The sequence below is a fragment of the Aedes aegypti genome, unplaced genomic scaffold (genome assembly GCF_002204515.2).
Source record: "Aedes aegypti strain LVP_AGWG unplaced genomic scaffold, AaegL5.0 Primary Assembly AGWG_AaegL5_hic_scaff_1552_PBJ_arrow, whole genome shotgun sequence".
Lineage (NCBI taxonomy): Eukaryota > Metazoa > Arthropoda > Insecta > Diptera > Culicidae > Aedes > Aedes aegypti.
Genome location: NW_018735002.1, coordinates 62,716 through 68,715, shown reverse-complemented (window position 1 = coordinate 68,715; position 6,000 = coordinate 62,716). Strand labels below are relative to the sequence as shown.

General features: G+C 36.7%; 1 pseudogene; it reads right to left on the bottom strand.

The window, feature by feature from the left end:
• Positions 1-4,881: 4,881 nt before the first annotated feature.
• On the bottom strand, positions 4,882-5,769 carry LOC5575295 (annotated as a pseudogene).
• Between the last annotated feature and the right edge of the window lie 231 nt (positions 5,770-6,000).

Below are 6,000 nucleotides of genomic sequence, written 5' to 3'. Positions count from 1 at the left end.
GAAAAGAGCTCTTACAAACGAAATCAAAGACTCTATCAATGGCAAATTAAATTCATTTGAATAAAAACATAATCTTTGGTATTGTTAGCACCTTCATATTGGATAGCTTCAGCATGCGTTAAAAAATGTCTAGAAGTGTTTAAATTGCTATTGAATCAAAAAACACTTCAAATTTATCATTATTTTGTTTTAGCCATATAATATTAGGAGTATTTTTTTGAACCTGGAATTATTTTGAGAAACCTGGAAAACTGGAAATATCAGGGAATTTCATTTCGGGTAAACGAGTAGACACCCTGTTGCTGTTTTCAACGCAATTTATCTCCAGAATTCAAGTGGCATATCTATGGCGACTTTATCAGCGACTTAATAATGCTGATTTTATTCGCGTGATTCCGAAAACAAAAAATGTTCTGCTGGCCGGTTGTTTGTGAAAAACGAATCATTACAACTTATTTTGAAAGAGCTGCATTTTTAGGTTTTAAATCAAAATCAATTCATGTGAAAAACCGACAAAACTGTTATTTGGACTTCTTATTCTCAAACATAATGGAAGATTTCTAGTGTGAACGAATCTCTTTCTCCACTATGGAAAAAATGAAGCGTTTTCATACAGCTTATCGAGTACTCAATCTTTGTTCATAATCATCATAATTCGACTACTATGACTTTGAGAATTTCTTTGATTATAAAAACGCCAATTATAACGGAATCAAACAAGAAATTGAATAGAATAGATTGGCAATCCGTTTGAAAAATCAGAGATTAGAGTATGCAGTTACTAGTTTTTATTCAATTTTGTCGGAAATTATTCAGATGGAAGTTCCACTCTTGCGGAGACGTCTAGGAATGGATTCAAAAAATCCTGTTGGATTAATAAGCAAATAAAAAAATTTGAAAAATCGTAAGCCAAAAGGCTCATAAAATTTACAGACAACAAAAAACTCAAAGGAAAGTTTAGAAAATATTTTGTATATTGTCAATCAACTTAATCAAGCCATATCCACTGCCACTTTGAAGAGTACAACACAAAAATTGAAAAATGATTTAAAATCTGCCCTAGAATTTTCTTCAATTATGTTAAAACTAAGATGAAGTCTAACAACTTTCCATCTAAAATGACATTGCTTAGCTTAGCTTAGCTTAGCTTAGCTTAGACTGACTAACATATCAATGGTTGCTATTCCGTGATCGACCGAAGTCAGTGAAAATGCACAAAAAATCAACTAGAAGTTCAGCTGAGATTGCCATAACTTCTTTCAGTGTGCATAATTCAGTGCCTCTATTTATACAAGGTCAATAACGGCGCCGGCCACGTCCTTACAGTCAGGGTGGGTTGAGAGGAAGAATGTTAGTGTGTAACCTTTGCTATTTTTGGAGACCGTGTTTGCCTCTGCATCTCCACAAAGTTACTGGGAGGGGTTTGTTAATAGGGAGGATCGTTGGGTCAAAGGATTCACTTTGATAAGCGATTAGACCATGATAAACAATGATTTGTGAGATATATACAGTGCTTATACGTAAATAATAATTGTTCATATAATTTCTATGTAGAGGAAAATTTTGCCACACTTGAGTGACGAACCATTCAAAGTTTTTGAACAAATACCTAAATGTAACATTCCTACAGCGTTCAGTACGAAAGCATGTGTTATTATATTTTACTCATTTGAAAAGAAACAAAAAGACTCAATTGGTTGGGACATCATAGAACACTCTTATCTTTATGCCGACACTTACAGTGGCGAACCATCCAAAGTTTGTTGAATAAAAGTGAACCTTTCGCAAGTCTACACTTGTAGTGTCGAACCATTCAAAGTTTTTTTAATTACAAAAATACAGGTAATAAAGGGTGTTCTGAAAAAAAAATGTTAAAATAAATAAAATCATGAATCAGAGTTTGTGTCGACACTCACAGTGAGAACCATCCATAGTTTGTTGAAACAATCATATTACATCCCACCATTGTAACGATTAAATTTTCAGTCATAACATATTTTATAGATTAGAAATAGTAGCATGAAACGAGCTCACCAATTGATCCGTTATCCTTGACTGAGCAGCCACAATCCACTTTCAGCTTCACTCGTTTGCTCGGCTAGCACTCAAAAAAAAAAAAAAAAAAAAAAAAAAAAAAAAAAAAAAAAAAAAAAAAAAAAAAAAAAAAAAAAAAAAAAAAAAAAAAAAAAAAAAAAAAACAGGCGCACTGCCAGGAGCAAGCGTCAAGGTCGTCGAAAGATCAAAAAGAACGAAACCGATCGCGGCACTTTTAACTTACTCCAACCGAACTCCCCGATCACGCCACTTTTCACTTACTAGACCGACGCCGCGACATGTTTGATCCTGCCCTCGTCGCTCGCTCCGGCAAAAGCAAGCGTCAAGGTCGAAAGATTCCAACTAACTTTCCATCTAAAATGACATGTGATAATAAAGTAGCAGATAATCAAAATGACATTTAAAATCTCTTCGCTGATTTTCCCAAGAGACTTATACAAACTTCTCGGATAATGACCGTGATTTTGAACACTTTTCTAGTTTTCCTGATTTTACAACCGATGTCAGCGTTAGTCAAATACAGGTACAAGACATTTTAAGGGGACTGAAGAATTTAGATTCATCCAAAGGATCAGGGTACGGAATCCCACCTGCTTTACTGAAACACTTAGCCAATGAATTTTCGTGGAATTGCTATTATTTCATCCATTCCAAAACTATTTGAATCAATAATCAATAAAAAAAGTATTTAGCCAAATAAAACATAGAATAACGAATGTACAACATGGTTTCTTTAAAGTCGTTCTACTACAACGAACCTTTTGGAATTTGTAAATTACACTTTAAATGCAATGCATAGAGGTAACCACGTCGAATCACTTTACACCGACTTTAGTAAAGCATTTGACAGATTAGATATTCCTATATTGATTTTCAAGCTAAATAAAATGGGAATTGCAATAAGACTCCTCAACTGGATTGAATCGTATTTAACAGATCGCCAACAAAAGTAAGACTTGAGGGAAAACTATCCAAACCTGTTCATGTTACATCAGGAGTTCCCAAGGTTCACATTTAGGCCCATTGTTATTCATATTGTTTGTAATGATATTTCATATGTGATAAAACATGTTGAAATTCTTATTTATGCTGACGATATGAAACTTTTATGGAAATCAATAGCAAAAAAGAGAGCGACATTTATCTGAATGAAAAAAGTATAATTTGATATAATGGGTAGTAAAAGCACATAAATTAAACGTCAAAAAAAAGGAATCTAATCACATATAGCAGAAAACGTAATACACCACAGATTACTGTCTTTTTAGAAAAATCAAATGTTCAAAGGTGCGATAAGTTAGAGATTTAGGTGTTATATTAGATTCTAAACTAACATTTACTGACCATTATAATACTATTGTCCATAAAGCAACCAATATGTTAAGCTTATTAAGCGTTTTAGCTCCAATTTTCAGGATCCATATACGGGCCCAGATAGCCGTAGCGGTAAACGCGCAGCTTTTCAGCAAGACCAAGCTGAGGGTCGTGGGTTCGAATCCCACCGGTCGAGGATCTTTTCGGGTTGGAAATTTTCTCGACTTCCAGGGCATAATAAAGTATCATCGTACCTGCCACACGATATACGCATGCAAAAATGGTCATTGGCATAGTATGCCTCTCAGTTAATAACTGTGGAAGTGCTCATAAGAAAACACTAAGCTGAGAAGCAGGATCTGTCCCAGCGGGGACGTAACGCCAGAAAAGAAGAAGAAGAAGATACGATTAAAACCTTGTACATTGCTTATGTAAGATCAGTTTTAGAATATTGTAGTATTGTGTGGTCCCACATATGAAAACACATGAGGATAGAATCGAAATCAGTACAGAAGCAATTTCTTTTATATGCTTACGCAAATTAGGCTGACAACGCTTCCACTGCCATCATACGAGGCTCGATTCATGCTTATTGACATCCAAACTTTAAAGGAACGTCGCGAATTAGCCATGATTTCATTTGTCAATGATATATAGTATCGCATCGTATTGATTCCACCAATCTCTTATCTAGTTTGAATTTCTACACGCCCGCCAGACAGTTGAGGAATCGGAATTTGTTTGCATCAAACAATCATCGAACTAATTATGCCAAATTCGGCCCAATAAATCAAATGATGTCTCTTTATAACCAGATTACACAGAAATTGATTTAACCATGTCGCGAACGAAGCTTAGGCAATATTTTAGTTCCCTGAGGTATAATACACATAGTATTAAGCAAACATGTAGCTCTACAATTGATTGACGAAATAAATAAATAATTTGTTTGATTACAACAAATTGAAAGCGCTTGTCAAAAACAACAAAACTAACTATTGTGTTGAATAGTTGTCAATTCTCTGCGTGCAGATATGCAGTGAATATCAAAGTCCAAACGCATCATCTGTGCATCGATTTTTAGGCGGCATACGACAGTATGAGAAACTATGACGAGTACAGCTTTCCCGGGAAACTCATAAGACTAAGAGCAACGATGAACGGTGTGCAGAATAGCATGACATCTTCGGGCGAACATTCTAGTTTGTTCGAATTCCGCCGGGGACTTGGACAGAGTTATAGACTTCGTGCCTGCTGTTCAAAAACGAGCTAAGATTTTTACCAAATCAGCCAATGTGTTTGCTTCGTGGATGATATGGATATCGTCGTCAGAACATTTGGAACGGTGGCCTGAAACCACGACTTAGTTTAGTACACGACGCTGAAGACGGCCTTACAGTTGAGGTCGAAATACGCGTATCTATCAAAGGATACAAACTCTAGTGGAATTAAATGGTATAGAACTAAATCGGTTTTCATTTATCATATGTTTACGTTTTAAAACACAACGAGAAGTTTTAGACACTGGTCCTTTATTACGTAAAACGTATCCCACATATCCTTGATTGGATTAAAATACTTTTAAAGTATGGTGTAAAAATAAGGCACTTTCTGACACAAATTTTTGACGACAAATCATTTCTTAACTTTTTTGATGGGATGAATTGGGTGCTCCATGCCTGATAGATCTGGAGGATTCTTCTCGAATTCAGTAATTTCCGCCATTCCCACAGCGGAAATGGCCCATAGCTCGGGATATGTTTGCTTAAAGTTGGCATACCATGCCTTCACCAGCGGGTATTGATCGATGTTGAAATTGATTCCTTCCAAGCACATCACAGATGTGACCAATGGGAAATCCGCAATCGTGAGATGATCTCCAGCGGCAAACTTACTTCCCAAGCGGCTCATGTAGTCTTCAAAAGCGCCAAAGCAATGTGCAGCTTCTTCAGCCCCATCGGAGTCCGCTCGTAATCGAAGAAAATCGGTGCCATCACATAAGCCGATATCTGCGGGTACAGAAACGACAAATTGAAGCAAAGGCGATGATTGACCAGGGCACGCTCCTTGGGATCCTTAGGATTGGGGACTGTCCGGAGCGTACTTGTCGCATAGATACTGTAGAATGGCATTGCTTTCACTCAAGAAAACCCATCGTCATCTAAACCGGGATTTTCCTTTTGTGGATTCATCTGAAATTGATTCGTAATTAGTTAAGATTTCGAATACGTTGACAGTCTGGCATTTTGCGGAAAGTTCGTGCCCACCTTGGCATAGTCCTCCGTCATGTGCTCTCCCTTGCCGTAGTCGACGGGGACATGTTCGTGAGCAATGTCTAGCGCTTTGAGGGCCATACGGACCGCCAACGAGGAGGTCCATCCGATCGGCATAGATTTTCATGGTGTCCAAAGGCTGAAACGAGTACACATTTTGGCCTCATTAATTACGTTAATCTACATATTATCATCCAAGGTCAACTAATAATATGTAAAGCCTTGATATTCAATGCATCTACCCACGTAGTATTTCGAATTCCCTTTGGAATGCATACTATCGAAACCGGTTTTGGTATAGATATTAATGGTATTAATAGACATGAACATTGTTAAATAAAACGGTTACCGTGGATAT